Here is a 25,951-nt window from a genome sequence, read left to right on the forward strand (position 1 = left end):
CTCTATTACCCAGATTGATTCCTCTAAAAATATGTCCTACCAAAAGGAACCAGGATCCTATGGAGACATGTCTGATTACAGGTCAGGGTTAGAACTAAACATGGTGAATCTGGACAAAGCTATCATAACTGAAATTATATCAAGAATACTCAGAAGCCACTGAAGCCTCCTATTGGGCAAAAACAGAGAAATTCAAACATCAACAAGGTTAATGACTATAATGGGGTGAAATATGAAACAGAGACATCTAGAATCTCATGATGAAATTCTAAAACAAAAATAAAACACAAAACACGATCAAAGAACATCTTTGGAAAAACAAGGAAAAACTTTCTTGTTTTGAAAAGTAGAAATATTGTAAAAAAAATTCATCCTACCTTTCTATACATTCAAGAATTCAGTGTAAACTAGTGGATGATGATGGGAAGATTCTTTTCCAGAATTCCAGCTAGTAAATATAAAAATATTCATAGGATTAGATTATAACACTTTTACAACATTCAATGAAAAACAATCTACACAATCATCTTCAGTGAATGCAAAAAAAAGTTACATGTAAGGCAGATGGAAAATTTTATAATGAATTGTTCAGGCACATAACACATGAACTGAGTGATCAGTCCTAAAGTCACAAGAAGAAACCAAATTGGACATATAAGCTTCCTGGTAAGACCACAGAAATACACAACACTATATATTCGGGTACTTTCGAAAAAAATCCGTATTTAGTGTAACCAATTAATCTAATATAAATTTAAGGGTTGAAGTGGTGGCAAAAGGAACATGACATTAAGATACAATGAGCAAAATCCACAATGCAAACTACACTGGCAAGAGCTCTAGATTTTTAAGCAAATACATTAGAAGGTATGATGGTTAATTTTATGCTCCTATGAAATTAGGAGAGCCTAATTTCACTAGGCCAAGCAGTGCCCAGACATCTGGTCAATCATGTTGGATGTTTCTGTAAGGTGTTTCTAGGTGATATTATATTTGAATTGGTGAACTGAGGGAAGCAGGTTGCCCACCCAGTTGTGGACATCATCACCTAATCAGTGAAAGACCTGATTAGAATGTAAAGGCTGAATAAGAGGGAATCTTCTGACTAATGGCCTAAGTTAAGATACCAGTTTTTCTTGCTTTCAATACTGAATGAAAAATTGGCACTTGGACTGCAATTTACATCACTGACTCTCCTGATTCTTTAGCCTTCAGACTTGGACTCTTTTGTCTCCCACCCCATAGGATTTTCTATGTTTATACCTTGCTGTTTGCAGATCATGGGATTCTCAGCATTTATAATCACATGAGCCATTCTTCATATCATATTCAAATTTCAGAAAATCAAAGATGAAAAAGACTTGAAGGATGCAAAGGGCAAAACACATTACCTATAGAAAATCAAAAAACTGAAGTACACCTTGACTTCTCTTCATGCAAGAAAGAAGGGAATGGAGTAAAATATTTAAAAGGCTGAATTTTAAAAAGCTACCAATCTAAAATTCTATATCCTATGACACTATCCTTCAAAAAGAAAAAGGAAGAGGCTGGGGCTATAGCTCAGTTGGTAGAGTGCTTCCTCACATGCATAAGGCCCTGGGTTACATCCCCAGCACTGAAAGAGAGAGAGAGAGAGAGAGAGAGAGAGAGAGAGAGAGAGAGAGAGAGAGAAAGAATATTTTCTCAGAAAAACAAAAGTTGAGGAAATACACTGCTAGTAAAACTTCCTTGCAGGAAATATTAAACGACATTCATTAGAGACAAGAAAAGTTATCTGGGTCAGAAACTCAGATTTCTATAAAGAAAAAAAAGTATTAGAAAAAGAATATGTGAATGTAAAATAGTTTTTTATTCTTATTCTTTAATGATCTAACAGATAATAGTTGGCTCAAAACAATAACAACAGTGTTTTTGATTATGTATGTGTTTATATGTATGTATGATTGTGTATGCTTATTAAGTAAAATTAATGATAGCAACAATACCAAAGATGTGAGAGAGCAATTTGACTTATTCTGTTAATAGAAGATTAATTTCACTACCTCTGATTCAGTATGAACTTATGATATAACTGTATCCTGCAATCTGTAGGGTAAACACTTAAAAAAACAACAGAAATTATAGTTGATACATTAGAATGGAAAAACATGTAAGTATATAAAATACTCAAAACCAGAAATGGTAAGAAATATTGGAAGTCAGAAACGGGAACAAAGAAAAAGGGCAATAAACAGAGAACCAGAAAAAATAAAATAGGTATTAGCCCAGTCATGTTAATATCATTTTGAATGTCAATGGTCTAAATACACCAAGTTAAAGACAAATTATCTGAAGGGATCAAAAATTCAATCACCAAGTGTATTCTTGTGGAGAGTGGTGACAGAGAATGGGAGAGCAGTGACTGTGATTGGGGGTCTCTGATGACTTCATGGCTGTGGCATAGCTGTTGCCTGGGAATGTTTCTGTGCAAGGGTACAGGATGCCCAACTGCTATGGTGACACCCCAGCTGAAAATGCTCTGTTTAAAAGTCTTATCGCTTTCCACCTTGATCTCAGACATATAGCCCCCAGGGATAGAGGAATTAAACTGGGAATAATCATATGTGTCATCAATTACACTCCAAGATAAATGAAAACTCATGTCTACATATAAACTGGCACAGGAATATATGTAGCATCATCATCATGCACAACAGCCAAAAAGTGGAAATAACCCATGTGTTTCCCCTCTTGATGAATGGGTAAATAAAACAGAGTACTGTGTTTTACATTAAATAAAAGAAATAATGATGTACTAGGAATCAACCGGGAAAACAGGTGAAGAATTCAAATGCAAAAGACCAAATAATGTGAAATGTATGGAATAGGCAAATCCAGAAACACAAACATGGGTCTGAGGTTAGGATCAGGGTTTAGCTGCTCTGAGCACGATGCCACATTTTAGGGTTATGGAAATATTTAAAACTTAGTTGCTCAACTCTATAAATATACTAGAAACCATCAAGCTGTAATATTAAAATGAGTAAATTGGTAATTGTATTATTCCAAATTATATTGCAAGAAAGCTTTGAAAAATACTACATTGTTCTGAGATTCCACTGTATCACAATAACACTCAAACTTAGCTCTTCGAAAGTTGTTTAATGCACATCTATTTGATAATACTGTGGCTGTATCCTACCCTGATGACTCTATGTTCTGTGTAACTCCAAGCAATGACTGTGCCCTCTCCCCCCACCACCCATACTCCCTTGGGTTGCTCATTTGTATAAAAGCCAATTTACACCTCATCACTTCCACCTGCAGCACTGGTTTGATAATGGGTTCACTACAGGGTCCAAGGCCTGTCCTCTGTGACAAACTATCAGCATTGTTACTTTTCTTACTCCTCTGTGGCCTTGGACAGTCCAAGAAGCACCACCTTTATGAATGTCAGGATGACAGTACTTATTAGAGGGCTCCAAATGTACCAACATTTTCTCTTTCAGAAGTCGATCTTCAGGATAGAATGAAGGATGTTGATAAGGCTCAGGTTATAAGGATGCCATGCTAAGAATTCCCTTCCTTCACGTCTGGACCTGAATGTAGGAAGGGAGGCCAAATAGGATGCAAATCTATGAAGAAGCAAAAAGAATACAGAAATGTGGTTGTCACCATGTGTGCATGCACAAATACCCAGTGTCACTTCCTCAGGCACACACACTCTCTTATACTCTCTCATTCATTCATTCATTCTCTCTCTCTCTCTCTCTCTCTCTCTCTCTCTCTCTCTCTCTCTCTCTCTCTCACACACACACACACACACACACACACACCACATACTCCTATAGAAACCAAGCTCTGTTATCATATGATAATTTTACAAGACAGTTTGCTAGGCTCAAATATAACCTATTTATCTCACCTGGCAAACAGTGGTGTGAACTGTGCCCTAAACTGTACCCTTTAGCAGAATATAATCTGGAAATGCAATACACACAGGGTTGACAACAGGGACTATAAAAACACTCTATGTGACACAGGGTTGTGAATATTATTTTACATACATAGAATTCCAGATGGTAGCAAAAAACAAGTCAGAATGACAATGATATAAGATCCTTTCACTATCACATTAGCAATGATTCCCATTGTCTCTCATGTGTGGAGACATAGGTACTTTTATGCTTCACTGTTAGAAATATAAATGAGTAAGAGCATTTAGAAGTCCTTATGTCAACAGAAATGCTTACAAACATATTTGCATAAGCATACATGTATTACGTGGTGTGTGTATGTACATATATTGTGATAATAGGGTGTTTGGTACACTATAATTTGTCATTGGAAAACTATAAAAGGTTCTAAATTTTCATTACTTTGATCCTAATTTAGTTTTGATGTATCCACACAGTGAAAACCCCAATCAGGGGGGAAAAGCCTGAAATTTTGTTGAAAATTAAAAATGCAATCAGAAATATATTCTCCTGGAATGATGCCCATATTAATTAAGGGGAAATTTGCTTTCCAAAGATTGTGATTACTGTAAATACTTTTTTGGTTTGTATGTCTCCAGCTAATTATCCAGAAGTTTCAAAGTGTAAAAGTAAGATTTATTTGGTCCTCTCACATAGAGCTTTCTCTTCCCAATAATGATAAACTTCATTTTCTGTGTGAATGTCCTCAGCATACCTACACACTGGCAATGTCCCCTTTTATACACAGGCTTCCAGAAATTTTTGTAGGATAGACTTGGTCAGAGCCCTTCCCTCCCACTTTCCTGCTCAGCTGTTTTCAAGTTGCAGTTCAAGATTCTGTCACAAGGTGGAACCAACACACCTGCATTATCAAAAGTCTTTACAAAGAGGTGGCTGAAAGGAGCAAAGGAAGAAAAAAACTCACTTAAAACCCAGTTTGTAAACCTATAAACACAATGATTCTAATTCTTAAAAAAAAAGTGAATCCATGAAAGAATATCGTAAAAAGTGTATCATGAAATGTCAGTTAGCTCCAGTGTGCCTTGGAGTCACCAGTGGGCAAGGGGCAAAGAAAGGCAAGAGGGAGGTAACTGAGATGATGGGGTCACTAAAGCAGGATCTGGGCTGTGTCCAGTGTTCTAGAAAGGGGATTACTAAGAGGTGGTGGGAGAAGGTCTGGGAGAAGTGTACAGGGGTGGAGTAATGGAGGGCAAGGTCTATATTCTCTGGGAGGGACCCCTCTGCAGTACACACACCTCTACTTACACTGAAGGGAAAGAGATAAATCAATGAATGACATGTAGATTTGGGGTTAAGAGCAAATGGAACTGCTTTGATATACACGTGAAGCTCCTAAACAGAACAAGTATCATATTCAACCATTTTGGGTCATTTATTAGTCCACAAAATATATGCCTTTTCATTAAAATATACATAGGCATAGTGTCAATGCCACCTCTTGGCCAGAGTAAGTAGCTGGAAAGGAGGAATGCAGACTCTGAACTTGACTGGATCACAACTGTACAGTTGTTTTGGAATACATTTTTTACTTCTGTCTCCAAGATTTTCCTGGAATACAATAAAGCACATTTTCTGGGATATCTCATTCTCAGATTGAATGTCAGTTCTGGTGTGAACTAAAGATAAAGCTGTAAGTGTGAGCTCTACTTGAGGTATTAGAGATAGAGGAGCTAAGGCGCACACACAGAGGCAATCCCATTTCTCTATTTATCTCATTTTCTCTATGAAATTAAATCCAATGAATATTTTTCCAAAGAATGGAATATATGTACCCCTGACTTTTGTCAATCTTTTACACGTTTTGTTTTACATTTTTTATTCAATTACCTTTATTTTAAAAAAATATTTATTTTTAGTTGTAGTTGGACACAACACCTTTATTTTTGTTTATTTATTTTTATGTGGTGCTGAGGATCAAACCCAGGGCCTCACACGGGCCTCACTCTACCACTGAGCCACAATACCAGCCCTACCTTTAATTTTGAATACAAAATTTCAAACAATACATAGAAGCATTTATTAACACTAATTAAACTACATCTCTCACTGGCCTCACACCTACCCCTTGACCCAAAGGGGTCTGTTGTCAATAAAATGGTACATGCTCTGTAGATGTGTCCCCATTGGTTAGATGTACATGATCATACAAACATAACAGCATTTTCCAAAAGTGAAGTCACAGTAATCACCTTCATTTTCACCTTGCCTTTTCCAGTTAATGTCCTCTGAGTTTTTAAAGAAATAAGTTTGAATTAATTCTTCTGATTTTGGCATATTTTAAGGTTTATTGTTCAAATATGGTTTATATGAATTTTCTGTTGAATTTACATACTAATGTTTGTCACTGTACTTCAGAAACCATGGATCCTAACTGATATCCTTAATGCAGGCTATAAATAATTTCCCCCAAATTTTCATACATTTCTTGGTGTACTTTTTAAATATAGAATTTAGATTTATTATTATTTTTAATAATAGCATTTGTGACTTTAAAACTTAACAGATCAAAAAATTGTTTTCAATGAATAACCAGGAGCATGGAAGGGTATTTCTATAAATTTATATCATTTAAAACGCAGGAATCATGAAGACAACAATAGGAAAATATGTTGAGTAATTTAGAATGGGCTGCTGACAGAAAAATGACAAAGATGTCTCCCTAATTTACATCAACTCCCCTAAATTGAATGCCCTAATCTGAATAATGATTATAATAATGGGTAGCATGATTAAAGAAGATTGTATATAAATTATATTGATTTAAATAGTTCAGTACATACCACTTTCCACCCCTCAACTCACCTGTCCCAAGACCTAAGCTTCTGCCTGTCCCTGGTCTTTACTTCAGGTATCAGCCACCTCATGTGACCCTACAACCCATTTCTACCGGCACAAAAGGCTTTCTTCTTTCTCCATCACCAAGAGGGCTTGAAGAGTGGAGCTCTAGGGACAAGAATATCAGGGAAGTATAATCTGACTATGTCTCAAGCCCTGGAAGCCCATCTTCTAACAGAGGCCACCCAGTGTCTTCTAGGGAGGGTAAGGGATGAGACTGAATTCTAACCCTGCTACTGTGATTTAGGCTTTTTGAGCCTTGGCTTGGTCATTTGTGAAATGGGACTGACCATGCCATCCTTACAGAGGTGACCTGAGGGTAACTCAGAAAAAACTGTCCAGAGAATACAGCATGGAGTAGGTCTCAAGCTTGGGACACCACAGTAGGGGCTGGCTGAGCCTGAGGACTAAGGCAGGCATTGGGCAACCCAGATACTCATTTTTTCTCCTAATGAGAACACAGATAGCTAGACAAAGGACACAGATCTCTCTCTGATGGGCCTTGAGTTCAATGTTTTTTTTTAAATAGTTTTTTTAGTTGTAGATGGACACAATATATTTATTTCATTTATTTTTATGGAGTGCTGAGGATCAAACCCAGTATCTCATGTGTGCTAGGCAAGCACTCCAACATTGAGCCATAACCCCAGCCAGAGTTTTAGAGACAGAAGTTCCTCTACATTCTTGGGTGTTTCATGATCTGATAAGAGTTTTCCACATCACACCTCTGAGCAAACTCAAATCCAGTTCCCCATGGTATGAAGACAGGAGCGTCTGTGACATGATCTGCTGAGTTCAGTGAAAAGTCACACTCACTAGCCTGTCCTCACTGTGCTTCATTTCTATGTTGAAGTGGAATTAAAATAGTTCCACCTTGTGAGTTGTGGTGAGAGTCAAAGGGGCAACTGACAGCAGTGTTGAGCACTGAGAAAGTCACATTAAAAATTGTATTGCTTTTATTTCTTTTTATAAAGCACCATGGATAGAACCTAGGGCCAAATGGATGCTAGGAAATCGCTCTACCAGTGAGCTGTATCTTTACTGTCATTTTTCTTAGTATGTGCATTTTATGATTGGCATGGATTGCTCTCCATAATATGTACATCAAAAAATTATCTTATGTTGCTGTAAGTAGGATATTATGTCACTTCTATTCTTAAATATGGATGCATTTGCAGAATAAAATTTCTAAAAAACTATAACAAAGGTCGTCTATAAGGGACAGAAATTTAAGGAGTTTTTGATGATGTTATTCCTTTTGTGTATTTTCCACTTTTATCTACAACAAAAACACCAAGGTTTTGAAAGTGGGAAAAAATCAGAACAATATTTCCAGCCTTTCCTATAGAAAGTAGTGCAACATAGCAATGGGTACAGCTGTAAGCCAAGGGAACAGGTAATAGGTCTCTGAAATAATGTGTGCACTTATCCACATGACAGCCCCAACAGAACAGTTGCAAACAAATTACAGATTTAGGCTTTCAGGCAAAGGGCAAGCATGTCTCCCAAACAAATTTTACTTTCAGGCAGATGATGTCTCCACTTCCCAGACTTTTAATGAAGGTCATGAGATGAAAATAATTTCACAACATGTGTCTTTCCTTATTCTCCTAAATCAGCCTTAGTGGGAAGCTATCTGTTTACCCACTAGTTAGGCAAGCAGAGACTGCCACAGGGGAATGGCAGAGTGAGGAATAGCATGAAATCTCCTTGCACTCAGCATCACAGCTTCCAGAGGGCAGATCCAATTAGCCCAGAGCCTCAGAAGTAATCAACACACATGGTGACTAAAGGACTTTTGACCTTCCTTCTGCAAGTAAAAATAATGAAAGGAAAATATACATATGCCATGCATTTGTGATGTAAAATCAGATCAAGTTCTGAATAGAATGCATCCCCACAGCAACCATGGGGTTTGGATCTGGACACATAATATGTGTCCAGATTTAAAAAAAAAAAAAAAAAAAAAAAACAATAGTTGCCACTTAAACTGGAATGGTCCAGATTAGTTCCAGATGTATAGGCCAGGCCTAGATGAACACAGTGAGAAAGACAAAATTAGGCCTGAAAAATGGAAGAGGTTTCATGGCAGGACACAATGAGACATTGTTCCAGGTGAGTTAGCTCTAGGGAAACCCTAAATCTTTGGACACATCAGGAGAATAGAGGGATTGATTTAATGTTTATTTACATATATAAATTATCAAAATATTATAATTATACCTGATGAACATACAGAATTACTATTGTCTATTAAGCAAATTAAAATAAATGAAGAAATAAACGGTATTGAAAGTGTATTCGGCAGAATTTTAGTGCTCCCTAGAGCATATAACCCGGGAAAGTTACTTGCAGATATATACATATATAATAAAACTACAAAGAAAATTCCTAAAAATGAAAAACCCTAGGCTGGTGTGATGGTACATGCCTGTTATCCCAGCAGTTCTGGAGGCTGAGACATAAGAATAGTGAGTTCAAAGCCAGTCTCGGCAATGGTGAGGTGCTTAGCAACTCAGTAGGGCCCTGTCTCTAAATAAAATTCAAAATAAGGCTGGGAATGTAGCTCAGTGGCTGAGTGCCCCTGAGTTCAATCCCCAGTACCCCTCCAAAAAAAAAAAAAAAAAGAAAAGAAAAGAAAAACCCCAATGCTGTAGAGGGCCTAATTCTGGGCAAGAAAGAGGATAACACACCCAGAGGACATTCCACCATGTATTTCAGCTGCACGTGTAATACTTTATATGTTAACATGAGGATGTAAGAGTTTGTTACACTCTAAAATTTTTGTGTACCTAAAATATTTCCAAACAACTATTATTTCCACAAACTTTAATTCTGATTTTCAAAGTTTCCATATTAATTTAAGTTTGTTGAAAACACAGCCAAATCCAGACATAAATAATTAATCAACAACATGATTACTCATTAATTTGGAAAAATACATCATTGTGTGCATTTCCTCCCATTTATTATCCCTGCAGATGTACTTACTGTGTAGGACTATATATAAATTTCATCTCTCTGGAGACTAAATACTTGCTAAAAATTCTGAATCTGATAATTAAATATGCAAAATCTTCTTCTCACTTTATATGATTACAAATCCCATTCCCAAAACACTGAAAAACACATTTTTTTTTTTCTGTATAAGGGCTGAGGCCTATATACGGGAAGTAACTCTCTGGCCTTGTATACAAGGATGAATTTGGTATTTATGAACAGGCCTCCTGATTTCAGTCTCTTGTCCAGTAGAGGCACCTTCACACTCTGTTATTCTATTCTGTCTCCTATCCAGGACTCCATGGGAGGCTGTTATTCCAATGGGAAAATAGCAGGCAAAAGAAGACTATAAGAAAGGATATTGAATACAAAGTAATGAGGGAATGATTTGCTTTTACCTCTACTCCATGATCAGGTAATTTGTTCTACAAAGAGAAAGCATAGTTCTTCTATCATATAAATATGTAAATATTTAATTTCTTGCTGCTTGGTGTCAAATTGATATACTGGAGCTGTCCATGGTGAAGACTTGTTGTTTGTAGAAAGAAGATGATGTATGCCAATACATACATTTGGTGTAGTACTGTGGGTTAGGGACTGTCCCCAGAGATACTCATTGCTCACATTCTCCTTACAACAGCTCCATGAGGTATGTATCAAGGTGCCCACTTAACACTTGGCCCAGGTCTGGCTCCCAAAGAGTTACATGATAATATAAGGTGGTTACAAAAATGTCTAAGCAGAAACAGGAATGGGGATCTATTAGTTATATATATATATATATATTATATATATGAAAAATACAAAATGTGTTCATTCACATGTTATTTTAAAAAATGAAAAGATCATATTTTAAGCACTTGATTATTTAACTCAGCCTGATCACCAATGACATAAATTTGTATTTGAAAAGTTACTGCAAATTGACATATTTTTGAAAATTTAATATGTACATATATTACCTTTTATTGAAATTATATGTTGTTTTCTTTGGCCTTCTCTCTATTCATTACTAATAGTTACTTTCCATAATCAGAATATTAAGCAGTTTTGTTAAGATTGGGGTGGGCTTGTGGCTTAGTTGTAGAGCACTTTGCTGGCATGTGTAAGATAATAGATTTAATACTCAGTACCACAAAATTTAAAGTACCCCCCAATATTAACAATACTTTTTTAGTACCTCATTAAAGCAAAGAGCAAAAAAAAAAAAATAGATGAGCTGGGACTGTGTGCTATAGCTCAGTGGTAAAGCACATGCTTAGCATACATGAGGGCCTGGGTTCTGTCCATGGTACCACAAAATAAAATAGATGATCTACTAAAAGTCATAGTAAAATTCAGTATTGTTTTTATGTGTGTATAAACAATAGGATAGAATAGAGCCAAAATGACCAAATATACCGACCATATAAAAATGTTAAGTTGATATAATTTACCTATTAAAAGAAAAAGACTTTCAGATTGCCTATTGAAGTAAAATTCAAAAGTGCTGATTTTCAAAATATATACCGAAAAAAAGGCATTTAAATTCCATATTAAGCCAAGAGGGACTTAGCAGGGACAGAGGAAGGAGGATCACAAGTTCAAGACCAGACATGACAATTACCAAAGGTAGTGGTAGTGCTGGAGTTGTGGCTCAGTGGTAAAGTGCTTGCTTAGCATGTGTGAGGCCCTGGGTTTGATCCTCAGCATCACATATAAATAAATAAAACAAAAGATTCATTGATAACTAAAAAAATATTTAAAACAAGGCAATGGTACAGGGAATTTATTGATGATGCTACTATAAAGAGCTGGGCACACAGGCATTCACCACTTTACAAGGCACCAATTACCCATGGATATATAAATGAATGCGAGATATCCTAGCATATAGGGCAAACATTTTCCCCACATTCTCACTAGCATGTAATGGTTGCCAGGATCAAATTCTGGTCCTTCTTATCTCCAAACACATGCCCAACCACTGTTTCCATATTTATTGCCCTTCTATGTTACACTAGATGCCAACAAAGAAAAAAGACTCACCAAAGAAGGTTCTGTGCTCCACTGATGTTGTAGTAATAGGGATGCAGATTTGATGACTCCCATTGTCATTTAGCCAATGCCTTACTGTTCATTCTACTGGACTATTTCAAAAGTGCAGTAAGAAACTGCCACATTTGTGTCCAACTGGATGGAAAGGAAGAAGAGAGGAAAACACAGGGAAGAAAGGAAATGATGAGGTGGGACCAATACTTCTTTTGGGTACATTCCCAGATGCTGCCTCAAATCTTCTATGTTATGGGACAGAGGAAACAGAGTGGGCTGGCAGTGACATACATCAAGATCCCACCACATACCAGACATTCTGTGGGACTTTCTTTTTATTTTTCTTATTACAGTAAGTCTGTGAAGAAAACACTCTTGGACCCATTTGACAGACTAACAAGCTCAGATTCACAGAAGATATGCCAATTTCCAAGGTGGAACATCAACCCTTCACCTTCTACTGAGCCCAACAAGCTGACCTCATGTAGATAACAGTTTTCTAGTGTTTCAGGGCTGACAGTGAGAAACTCACTCAATATGAAGGCTAAGTTATATCATGCCCTCTTGATTATCACCCTCCTTTTATTAATGAAGATGATGGTGAAGATGAATTCCTGCCCTGTGGTCAAGAGGCCTGGGTGTGGGTGCCACATGGGTTTTCTCATTTCTGACATACTGAACTGAACCAGGAAGCTGCATAAGCTGTTGGCATTTGGAAAAGAAGACTGAATCTCATTTTAATACTAGTAATTCTAGCCAGGATTAGTAATTATCCCCATTACTTGAATCAGGCAACAGAAATTAAAAGTTAGGTAACTTGACTTAACTTGCTGACTTAAGGAAGCAACCTTAAAATAAATGTTCCAGGACTCAAAATCTGAAATGATTAAAAGACTAAACTTTTTCACCTTTGAAATCTGAGCTGACATAGATATTTGATATATGAGGCATTGGTATTCACTGGAATTTGGCTGTTCTCTTGAAGACCATGTGCTGAAGGACTTTTAAAATATTAACTATAACTACAAAATATAGGTAAAGTATAAAACAGTATGAAAATGGGAGAAACTAAACTATTTCTAACCTATATTCAATCATGTGTTTTTGTTCTTGATGTGTGGAATATTCTTAAATAATCCACATGAAAACAAAATCAAATCCCAAATACTTACCAACACACCAAAAAGAAACAGTCAATCAGGCAAGTCAAAAAATGTAATGTCAAACAGGGTCCCATTATAGAAAAGAATACATTTATGAACATAGGTTTATGGATATGTACATGTGATTAAATACAAGTTATTTTATTACAAACTGAGAAAATCTTGAGAATGGGCATGAATAAATTGATGGACATTCTTTTCTTATTCAGGATGATGAAAAGATAGGGAATGAAGGGAGATACAAAATAATTTCAACTTCTAACATACATTTCAATTATGTTTGATACGTCTTGTGCATATGCAAGCCCATGTGTGTGTATGCATGTGTGGTATACTGGGAATGAAAACAGGGCCTCACATATTGCCCTGGTTTTCATGTCTTAAATGACAAAAAGAATTAAATAGTAGTGTGACAAAGTGATTGTGATAAAGTTTCATAAATAAGAAAATCTGTAAACTCAGTCAAAAAGTTCATGGTATAGAAACACATTTATGGGTGAAGAATCATGCCTATGTACATGGGAAATGCCTGTGTAATTCAATAACTATAATCACATATTTTCACCATCCTGAGGGTGGAGATACCAGCAAACAACAGAAAACCCCACCTATTGGATGAGAAGGGAAGCAGGAAAGATACTGAATTCTAACAAAAATATCCTTATATTTTCCTTCAAGAATTTCTTTTTTCTTCTCTCTCTCTCTCTCTCTCTCTTCTCCTGCCCTCACATCCACAAAATTTGTGAATCAAAGTACTTTTTGTGATTTAGGCTACTGAGGACTGGAACGTCTCAATAGTATATGACAGTTGTGTTGTATATTCTTTTATCTCTTGTTTTAACATTTTTAAATTTTTCTTAATTTTTATGTTTGTTTTTTGTACTCTATTATCTTCCCACTTACTTGTCTCCCCAAAATCACTTTCTTTCTTTTCTCCTGCTACTAGCCAATTACTTTAGATTCCTCTTCACTATTCCTAAAATCTAATAACTCTATATCCTCACCTCCTAAACAGTTCAGCCTACACCCACAGTTCTCTCTTTGTTCACCATAAAAAACTGTAGACCCTTTTGCAAACCTACTATTTATATTGTAGATAATAATTGAACTCACCATTTCTGTATATTGTGACAAAACCATAAACATCTTAATAGCACCTATTTGGTTTAAGGCTGTAAATACTAGTAGTGGTAATAAAAACTGGTACAACAACTGCAGTTTGGCAGCTTCTTACCATGTTAATCTTATATCTATGTTATGATCCAGATATTGAACTCCTAAGTATTTAACTAGTGAAAGAAAGCATCATATTTTCATGAAAAGATTTATTCACAAATGATCATAAGACCTTTATTTACAAGCACCCCACAGTGGAAACAACCCCGAATCCAACAACAGGTGAATGGATAAAACAAACTATTCTATAGCCATATAATGGATTATATGCTGCAACAAAGAAGAATGAGCCATTGATATATGCAACAAAATGAATAAATCCCGAAATAAATAGGGTGAATGAAAATGTCAAATCAAACACCTCTGAGATTGTTTTTCATCAAAGTCTTAGTACATTGAACCTACACTGTAGTAAAAGATGTGGTGTGTCTACTTAGAGACAGTGCGTAGGAGGAGTAGGCATACCAGGTTCTAGAGAACTAAAAATGTTGTGTCCTAGGGAATGATAATATTTAGTTCTATCTCGTTATTTTAGGAGATATAGCAGGATACTATAATAGAGTAAATTGTATGGTATTGTTATTTTTGAAAACACTAAATTCTTATATCTTGTAGGCATCTGGCTACTTAAGTTGTTAAATATATATATGAAATTTAAAATTCTCAATCATACTCATCACATTTTGTCTATTCAACTGCCTCAGAGAGCTAGTGATGACTGTGTTGGGCAAATGTAGATACAGAATATTTCCATCTCTGTAGAAACTCTATTGTACTAACGTACGATATACTATTCTTACCTATGAAATAGAAGAAAACTCATATAAACATTATACTTTCTTACATTTTTAAAATTATAAGGTTAAAATAATAAGTCAATGATGCAGATTCTCTTAAAAATATTATATTTACTAAATCTGTGTGATGAATAGAAGAACTATCAAGCAACCAAATAGTCATGAGTAACTCTACAATCCAGATTGAATCCTCTAAAATCATGTCCTAGTAAAAGGAACCAGGGTTCCTTGGAGACATATCTGATTGCAGGTCTGGATTGTGACTTTACCTCACAAGAGTGACAGGCAAAATTTTTGAATAGACACTCTGCTAAAGAAGATATACAAGTGCCAAGTATGTAAAAACATCTCAACATCATTAATCATTAGGAAAAGGGAAGAGAAAACTACAATGAGATATTAGCACATTCCCATGAGGATGGCCAGAATTGAGAAGACTGACTATACCAAGCACTGATAGGATTGTGGAGGATGCAACTCTCATACATTGCTGGTGGCCATGGAAAAGGGTGTAGCCATGGCAGACAGTTTGGCAGTTTCTTACTGTGCTAATTTCTTTTTTTTTTTTTTTTAGTTGTAGTTGGACACAATACCTTCATTTTATTTATTTATTTTTATGTGGTGCTGACGATCAAACCCAGTGCCCCACACATGCTAGGCGAGGGCTCAACCCCAGTCCCACCATGCTAATCTTATATCTAAGATATGATTAGTCAGATACTCCTAAATATTTGCCCTGGGGAGGGGACATGAAATAACTTATTCAAAAGTGCTGATAGCAGTTTTATTTACAAGAGCCCTATCTGGTTCTTAAATTATAATGGTTTGACCTCTGAACTGACCAGCTGATGGTCCAAAAGCATACCCATACCATTGTTTTGTTTTTTTTTAACTTTCAGTATAGTATTCATTAAATTACATGAGGTATTAAATACCTTATTATAAAAACAGTTCGATATTCAATGGTTTGTGGAACTGTAGGCTAATATAAGTGCACTGCATACTTTTAAGATAGCTAGACAAAGCCAGGAATGGTGGTGCATGTGTGTAAACCCAGTGACTAGAGAGGCTGAGACAGGAGAATTGGAAGTTGAGACCAGCCTCAGAAATTTAGCAAGACCCTAAGCAACTTAGTAAAAACCTGTCTCAAAATAAAAAATAAAAGGTGTTTGGGATGTAGTTCAGTCATTAAGCACCACTTGGTACAATCCTCCATACCAAAAAAAAAAAAAATAGCTAGACAATATTATGATCAGTAATTTAGGTATATTAAATGCATCTTTGACTTCTGATATTTTCAACTTATGAATGGTTACTGTGATACAACTCCATCATAAATTGAAAACCACCTATACTTTATCCAAAAATAGCAGAATACACATTCTTCTCAAGTTCACAAGGAACATTCACTGAGACAGACCACATCTGGGGCCATAATAATTTCATATTGTGGTGATGGTTGTACAAAATGGTGATTGTACATTTTAAAATGGTTAAAATGATGAATTTTATGTTATATGCATTTCCTCTCAATTCTTAAAGCATGTAAAAACTGAAGGAAGTGGTGATAGTAGCCAAGATGTGAACAAACTCCGAGCATAAAATCCCCTCATTGTACCATTTTCCTGGAATCACAGGAAACTGGGTAGAAAGGTATTGTTTTTTCCAATGCAAGCCAAGTATGATGCAACAAATTCAGGTTGTAAATTATACTGTTTTGTGGGGCTGGAGTCATAGTTCAGTGGTAGAGTTCTTGACTAGCCATTAGGTTCAATCCTCAGCACCACATAAAAATAAATAAATAAATGAAAGGTACTGTGTCTGGGGCTGGGGCTGGGGCTCAGCAGTAGAGTGCTCACTTAGCATATGTGAGGGTTCGATCCACAGCACCACATAAAAATAAATAGATAAAATAATGGTATTGTATCTAACGACAACTAAAAAATATTTTTAAAAAGGTACTGTGTTCATCTACAACTAAAAAATATTTTTAAAAATATATTGTTGTGAATTCTAACCACTCCCTAAAATCTGAAAACTGTATCTGCAATAGAGAGCAAAAATTTCTGCTGGAGACCACTACCACTAATTCTATACAGAATGATCTATTTATTAAATTCTTTAGTAAGTAGGATATAAATTTGTATTGTTAGTAATTAGAATGAAAAATTGTATGTAAAGGTTTATGTTACATGGAATACCTTTTTAAGTTTTATTTAAAGATGGACACAGTATCTTTACTTTTTTATTTTATTTATTTTTATGTGGTGCTGAGGATCGAACACAGTGCCTCACATATTTGAGGCAAGTACTCTACCGCTGAGCTATAACCCCAGCCCCAGAATACCTCTTTTTTAATTACCAAAATACATATATTCATGTGATTCCTATTAACTCACTCACGTTTTCTTATTCTTGGTACTAAATATGTAGGTACAAAACAAAAACAATCAAGGACCCAAGTCAATGCTATGGTTTCATTTTTATCACCATCAAAACCCAAAAGCTCACTTTACAACAGGGAAAAATAGTAATATTGCAATTGTTCCTTAGTTAGTCAGGACTACTATCACAGAATACCATAACTGGTTGGCTTAAATAACGAATATTCATTTCTAATTGTTCTGGAGATGGGATGGTTAGAGATTAAGGTGTAGGCAGGATTTTTTATCTACCAAAGGCCCTTGTCCTAGTCTGCATAGACTATCTTCTTGCAGCATCCTCACGTGGCTGAGAGAGATGTTTCACATTTCTGTTCTTATAAGGCTACCCTCATGACCTCATTTAAACCTAATTACCCTATTAAGGTCATACGTCCAAATAATACCACACTGGGCAGTAGGGATTCAACATATCAATTCAGGAGGAGGGGACAAATTCATTATGTCTATAGATTATCCTATTTGGGGGAAAGTTTAATAAATCCACATTTTTATATTTATTTGTAAAGTATTATATTCCTACTATTGTAGATAAACTTATTAAATACTTTTCTTTCAGTGTATATAAAATGGATATTTAGGTGCTTCATAAAAGAACTGGCAATCTCCGTTTCCCTTACAAGTCTTCCTCCAGTAGATAGTATGTATTGAATACTCAAAAAATCCTGTCCTAAGTATTGAGAAATAATGCTTTTACTGTTTCATATATTCATGGCTAAAATAATTTTAAAAACTAAAACAAATATGTAAGCTGAATAAAACAAGCCAGATCATAGGAGTACAATTCTATTTAAATGATTCTATTTAAATGAAATTATAAGAAATCAAAACTGATCTGTTAACAAGATAAGTGATTGCTTGGTGAGGGGAGGATATTCTGAAAATGTGATTTTCTGGGATATAATGATTTAAGAGCACCTGGTAATTTGACATAGTGACTCCCTTTAAAAAGATGACCATGTTCACATACTAGGTATCACTATATTAAGGCAAATACACAAGGAATTGTTATTTTAAAATCATTAAATTCTTATAAGGAACATTTTAAGCTCTCCAAACATTTCAGGCTTAAAAATAATATTTAGACAGTGGATAAAACTGTAGCTACCTGGGAAGTATTCATGTTACAATTTCAAATTCCTAGAAGGATCTTTCTTGCAGTCAACTACATATTTCCACACTCATATGAGAGGTCCATGAGATTTGTTGATTATCATTAATAGAGAATATATTTAAATGAGTGTTAAACAGCATGTTCCTTAGCTAAACTAGTCATTACTTTACGACAAGGAAAGGCATTTCAAAGATGGGTCTCAACTATTACTATAAAGCATAGTACTTGCTGAAGGCAAATTCTACCTGCTGAACCTCTTCAAGGAAGAGATTAAAATAGCTTCTCTAACTTGTGGCTATTTTGTGAACCTCATGTGTGCTATTTCGCCATGTACTCTTGTTCAGATCTATGAAATCATTTAAGACAGGTGTTATTACCAGAGATGCAAGTGTTGGGGGTGCCTCCTGAGCACTGCTTGCTCTTCAGATCTGGAATAGAAGCTTCAGCAGCCATTATGACACACATCTTCAGAAAATGTCTTCTTCAGACACTTAATATGAGCTCAGTCACCAGAGGAAGAGCTGCCCAGGGGGAGAAAGAATCCAGAAATGACTATGCTTTATTGGAATAACTATATCTGTGGACCATGCTAGGCACTGAAGTGAGCATTCGTGATCCCACAATAACCACAGAGCAACAGGGCTTATACGTGTGGTATCCCCGAAAGTTCTGCCAATCCCGTGGTTGAGCATTCTTGCCCCCATTTTACAGAGAAGCCTAGTGGAGGGCGCTTCCCTGTCTTACCCTCCCGCGCCCCGCCTTTACATGGAAAGGAGGTCCAGGCCACCCTGGAGCAGGACATCACGCTGCCTGGGGCCAGGAGGACCCCAAGTCTCTCTCCCTCTCCAATCAGCAAAGGACCAAGTCCCAGAGCGGGAACGAGGCGACTGGGCCAGGGATCTCTTCGTCTCCCCACACCCCAGGGAGGCTCAGCCCGCACCCGGAGAATCCCACGCCCTCTTCGGAGAACCAAAACCTGTAGGCTGGATGCTGCTCTTCTCAGGATAGCAGGTCGGTCTCCTTTCGAATAGCGTCACAGTCGCATTCATGACGTCAGGTTTCTGTGGCAACCGCGATGCGGGTTGGTCCCGCCCCAGAAATGCCTCTGGGCCGGTGTCCTATTAATCCCCTAATCTTTCTCTGGAAGCAGGACGGCTTCACTCTTCAGGCCACCACCTGGGAAAGTGCACTAATTAGAGGAACTAGGCTGAGACTCAGGCAATGGGGAGAACACTGTCCACACCCTCAGATGGGTCCAAATTCCTGAAGGAGGCGCCCTGCTCTCGAACCCGAGCAAGTCGGCCTCTTTTAGAATGTCGTCAGTCACCAAAGTCGCCATAATGACATCAGGTTTCTATGGCAATAGTGGTGCGCAGGCTGTTCCTAAAATCCGAAATGCTTTGCGCAGTCTTCCCGTCTGTTCCCCGGTTTCTCCTTTAAAACAATATGCCTTTACCCTTCTGGGCATCTGAGAAACATGCTAATTAGAGAAAGCACGTGAGGATGCTGGTAATCGGGAGCGCTCTGCCCAGTTGTTGGGACTAAGCACGTGGCTGTTACCAATATCTCAGCTACTGGGGAGGTGGAAGGAGGAGGTGGAAGGAGGAGGATCCCCAAATTCAAAGGCAGCCTCAGCACCTTAGAAAGCTCCTAGCAACTTAGAGAGCCTCTGTCTGAAATTGAAAAATAATGATAACAGTGTCCAAGTGGGTACTCTTCCAATAAAAAAAAAGTTGATGGTGCAGATGAAATTCCAGTATAGGGTCCTGTAGGTGGTAATGGAGCTAGTGTCGAGGTTTTAGGATTCCCGCGTCCTCTTTATCTACACTCTCCTTTCCAGTGAGACTTTATGGGAAACTGTTTCCCCAACATCAAATTAGAATATCAAATAAAGCGACAGAAAATGATGAGGAATGAAATGAGTCAATCCTCTTCCTCTTTCTCAGCAAGGCCCTCCTGTAACACTGAGAAGCCCCAAATCTTGATTCATAATGTAATGGGGAGATGTGCTGCTTCTTTCTGCTACATCCAGGTGGTGGCCTCCAGAGCAGCTGTGCTCTTTGGTTTAGGTAACTTTCATCATTTCTCTGGGAGAGGAGAAATTTCTGCCAAGACAAACACTGGTTGAAATCTAACTCTACACCATACACTGTGAATAGAATTTCTCTTTGACCATTACAAATATATAGGAGGGCATGGTGACTCCCTTTAAACAGACGACCACGTTCAGACTGACAAAGACTAAGGAAGGATTCCAGCACCACATCTCAAGTAAAGGTTCCGTATTTTGCTCTGATTTCAGTGTTACATGCATTCTCAACAGGGACAATATTGCCCACAAGAGGCTTCAAACTGGTTCTCAGGGATAGAGGGATGGTACATATCATAATGGTTTGTGACACTACAAAGAACTACAGCACACATTTAACATTCCATCCATGATATCAACATTTATATTCTGGGCAGAAAGTGGGTGAGGGGAAAATGTTTAAAAAGCCTCCTTATGGGGAGATAATAAAAGATGAAAAGTTTAATATCCCCAATGACTTCATGTCAATGATGGGCCACAGGGCTTAATGATGGCAGACAAACAGAGGCTGAATCAGAATAACAGGTGTTTCACCACCTAGAACAGATGATTAGTTTTTTAGTTGTAGATGGACAAAATACCTTCATTTTCTTCATTTTTTTCTATGTGGTGAAACAAATGTCCCACATGTGCTAGGCAAGTGCTGTACCACTGAGCTATAACCTATAACCACAGCCCCCAGATGATTAGTGTTTAAACTAATGTAACCAAACTACTGTATCTCCTCTAATCTTAATCTTTAAGTAATTTGCTATTAAATCTACAGTTTAGATTGGGTTATAGGAAGTTGGAAATGTTTATGTAAATCTGGGAAACTTTTTAATACCTGCTCAGTAGGCGTGCCTAGAATCTCACTAAAGCTCTGTATCATGCAGCTGCCAGGAATCTGGGTGCTCTGATCTCCCTAGAAACTCACATTCTATGCTGTCCCACAAAAATCAGGATGCTGGAACTTGCTTTAAACGAAATGACACAACCTATATAACAAGAGTGCATAAATCCAAAGTGATATAAACAAATGGCTGAATAAATAAAGGAATAGATTGAGACAAATTATCTCCATCTGATAATTCCACATAACATATGCTACTACCTGCCTTCCATGATGTGAAAATTAATTCTGATCCCAATCCCTGAGGGCAGAATTGACTTAGTGACCCACTTGCAAAGATGACAGTAAGCAGATGGAACACAGTCACTGTCCACTGGAGAACCTTGGCAAACATCACCTTAAACAAGTGATGGATAGTAGCATCTCCAGTGATTCACATGGCTATACTTACTCCCAGATATAATATGATGAGGAGGTACCTTTAATTCTCTGGTGTTTCCTGTTAAAACCCATGACCTTGGTCTAATTTGGAGAAAATAGAAGGCTAAGCCAGTGCTCCTCAAGGCTGCCTAGGTCATGGAAACAGTCTTGCATTTCTTCTCAAAATTAATCTAGGAATTATCATATGTGTCATCATTACACTCCTAGGTGCACACCCAAGATAAGTGAAAACATATATCTATGTATAAACTGGCTCAGGATTGTATGTAGCATCATCATCATGCACAACAACCAAAAAGTGGAAATAGCCCACATGTTTCCATCTTGATGACTAGATAAAATGGAGCACTGTATTTTTTTTATCAATTAAAGGAATGAAATACTAATTTGTTATAATAGAGATCAACCATAAAAAAGGTGAAGAAGTCAGATGCAAAAGACCAAACATTGGGTGGTTCCATTTGTATGAAATGTCTGGAATAGGCAAATCCAGAGACACGAACATGACTTTCCCTGGGCTGAGGTTAGGATCAGGGTTTAACTGCTCTGAGCATGATGCCACGTTTTAGGGAGATGGAAATATCTAAAATTCAGGTGCTCAACTCTATACATATATTAAAAACCATTAAGCTGTACCTTTAGAATGGTAAATGGGTAATTGTTTTGTTTACAAATTATATTGCAAGAAAGCTGTGAAAAATACAATATTGCCATGAGCTTCTGTTGTATCACAATAACACTCAGACATGAATATGAATAAAACTGTGATTGTATCCTATCCCGATGACTCTATGTTCTGTGTAACTCCAAGCAATGACTTCCCCCCCACAACACCCATGCTCCTTTGGGTCGCTCATTTGTGTGAAAGCCAATTTACACCCCATCACTTCCACCTGCAGCACTGGTTTGATAGTGGGTCCACTACAGGGACCAAGGCCTGTCCTTGGTGACAGACTGTCAGCATTGTTACTTTCCTTATTGCTCTGTGGCCTTGGGCAGTCTAAGCAGCACCACCTTTATGAATGTCAGGATAGCCTTACTCATTAGAGGGCTCCAAAGGTGCACACCCTTTGTATCAACAACTTCTCTTTCAGAAGTCAATCTGCAGAGTGGAATAAAAGCTGTTGATAAGGCTCTTGTTATAAGGATGCCATGCTGAGAATTCCCTTCTGGACCTGAATGTAAGAAGGAAGCCCAGGATGCAAAGTCATGAAGGAAGAAAAAGAAGACTAGGGACATGTTATTGTCACCACATGTGTGCAGTGCACAGGCACTCTCATTTACTCACACAAGCACACTTCCCGCATAAACAAGCTCCTATAGAAACCAAGCTCTGTTGTCAAATTAGAATTCTCCAAGACAGTTTGCTGGGCTCAAATAGAATACATTCATCTCATCTTGAAAATAATGACGTGACCTCTGCCCTGAACTGTGTTCTTTAGCAGTATGTACTGTGAAAACACCATACACAGAAGGTTGAAAATAGGGGCTATGAAAACACTCTGAATAACAGTGTCGTGACCACTGATTATTTTAAATCCGCAGGATGGATTTCTAGAACATAGCAAAAAATAAGCGATATTGACAACAAGGATGTAAGATCCTTTCACTATCAGACTTAATGATACTGGTCTTTAAAATCAGGATCAGGGGCTTGTTACACCAGTGTTGAAGATTAAACACCTGAAAATTGCCAAGGCAAGAGAAGAAAGGAAATTTTATTTAAGATACAGAACAGAAAGAGAGAGAGAGAGAGAGAGAGAGAGAGAGAGAGAGAGAGAGAGAGAGAGAGGAGAAAGGAGAGATTCCTCCAGAGAAGAGCTGTGAACCCAGAGCTGATGCCCATAGGAGTGGGGGGTGTCTTAGAATTTTATAGACTCCAGGTTTCCTTTCCTCTCATGTCCCCTCCTCCTCCTATCTTGCCTAACCGAAAGGAAGGAAAAGAGCCACCCAGGGGGTACCTCTCCCTATTCTCCATACCTGTGCAAAAGACAGATAAAGGGTTATCCAGGGGGGTAAATGCTTCTGTTGGAAAGTGCAATTCTTCCCCTCAACCAGTTGATGGGGAAGTGCTATCTACCCATTTCCTTTTTCTTTGATAATCAGCTACCTATCCTTTGCCCTGGTCTCATTAGCAATGATTCCCACTGTCTCTTATGTGTGGAGAAATAGGTACTTTCATGCTTCCATGTTAGGAAGATAATAACAGCATTTAGAAGTCATTATGTTAATAGAAATGCTTACAAATATATTTACTTAAGTATATATATATATATATATATATATATATAATGTAGTATGTGCGTATATATATATATATATAATGTACTGTGTGCGTGTATATATATATATATATATATATATATATACACACACACACACTATATAGATAGATAGATAGATAGTGTTAACAGGGTGTCAGTTACAGTATTATTTAGTCATAGAAAAACTGGAACAAGAGCTAAATTTCCAATACTTTGATACTAATAAAATTCTGGGGCATCCACAGAAATACACAAAGGGGGAAAAATCTGAAATTTTGTTAAAGATTAAAAATGCGATCATAGAAATATATTTTGCTGGGAAAACATCGATATTAATAGGAAAGCTGTGTTACAAAGATCATAACTGATGTGGAACCTTTTATGTTTTTATATGTCTCCAGCTTTTTATCCAGAAGTTTCAAAGCATAAAAATAGAAACTTTGATACCCTCACATAGAGCTTTCTCTTCCCAGTAATGATACACTTCACTTTCTGTCTGGAGACCCTCAGTATCCCTGCACTGGCAATGTCCCCTTTATAAACAGACTTCCAGAAAGCTCTGTAGGATGGGGTTGGTCAGAGCCCCTCCCTCCTACTTTCCTCCAGTTTTCACGCTGCAGTTCATTATTCTGTCACAAGGTGGAACTAACGCACCTGCATTATCAAATGTCTTTACAAAGAGGCAACTACAAGGAGCAAGAATAACAACCCACTTGAAACCCAGCTATAAGCAGAGTATTCAAAATCTTATTCTTATTTTCTTTTATACTAGGATGGATCTCAGAGGTGCTTAACCACTGAGTCACATCCACAGCCCTTTTTATATTTTATTTTGTGACAGTCTTGCTAAGTGGCCTCTGGCCTCACTAAATTGCTGAAACTGGCTTTGAACACAGGCTTCTCCTGCCTGAGCCTCCCCAGCCACTGGGATTATAGGCATGCACCACCATGCCCAGGGGAATGATTTTAATTCTTAAAAGAAACAAAAATACAAACAAAACTTGAAGGTATAAAAGAATACTATTAAAATGTACCATGAAATGCCAGGTGGCAGCTGTGTCCAGTGTTATGGAGAAGGTATAACTGAGAGGCAGTGGGAGAAGGTCTGAGAAGAGTGGGCAGGAATGGGGCAATGAAGGGCAAAAAATCTGTTCTCTGGGAGGGACCCTTCTGCAGTGGAGACACCTCAACCTACACTGAGAGAGAAGAGATAAATCAGTGAATGCCTTATAGATTTGGAGTCAATAGCAAATGAAATTGCTTTGGTGTACATGTGAAATTTCTAAACAGTAAAAGGATCATACTCAACCATTTTGGGAAATTGGTTAACTCTGCAAAATGTATGCCTTGTTATTAAAAATATATATGGACTTAGCTTCAAAGCCACCTCTTGGCCACAGTGAAGCAGTTGGGAGTTGGGGGGCGGGTAATGCAGGCTGTGAATGTGACTTGACTGGATCATGATGAGCATATATATATATATATACATACATACACACACACACACACACACACACACACACACACCTTTATACCCATTATTTTCCTGGAACATCAGAAAACACGTTTTATGGGATATCTCAACCTGAAATTGAAAGCTAGTTCTGGAATGAACTGAAGATAAATCTATAACTGTGAGCCCTACTAGAGGTGGCAGAGACAGAGGAGTTACAGGCACACACACAGAGCCAATTACATTTTTTTATCTACTTCATTTTCCCCATGAAATTAAATAAATGAATATTTCCAAGGTATGCAATATATGTACTCCTTACTTTTTTCAACCTGTGT

At 37.3% G+C, this 25,951-nt stretch overlaps 1 long non-coding RNA gene across 2 annotated transcripts; it reads right to left on the bottom strand.

The window, feature by feature from the left end:
* Positions 1 to 399: 399 nt before the first annotated feature.
* LOC308639644 lies at positions 400 to 19,612 on the bottom strand. 2 transcript variants are annotated; one of them, XR_014020092.1, is made up of 5 exons: positions 19,511 to 19,612; positions 18,912 to 19,055; positions 11,841 to 11,984; positions 3,475 to 3,614; positions 400 to 448 (listed from the first exon to the last, which is right to left on the bottom strand). It is a non-coding gene; the product is annotated as an uncharacterized lncRNA (long non-coding RNA). The 2 variants fall into 2 exon arrangements; XR_014020093.1 differs by lacking the exon at positions 400 to 448 and having other exon boundaries at positions 2,922 to 3,614.
* Positions 19,613 to 25,951: the final 6,339 nt, after the last annotated feature.

Source organism: Spermophilus citellus (assembly GCF_964194105.1).
Source record: "Spermophilus citellus genome assembly, chromosome: X".
Taxonomy (NCBI): domain Eukaryota; kingdom Metazoa; phylum Chordata; class Mammalia; order Rodentia; family Sciuridae; genus Spermophilus; species Spermophilus citellus.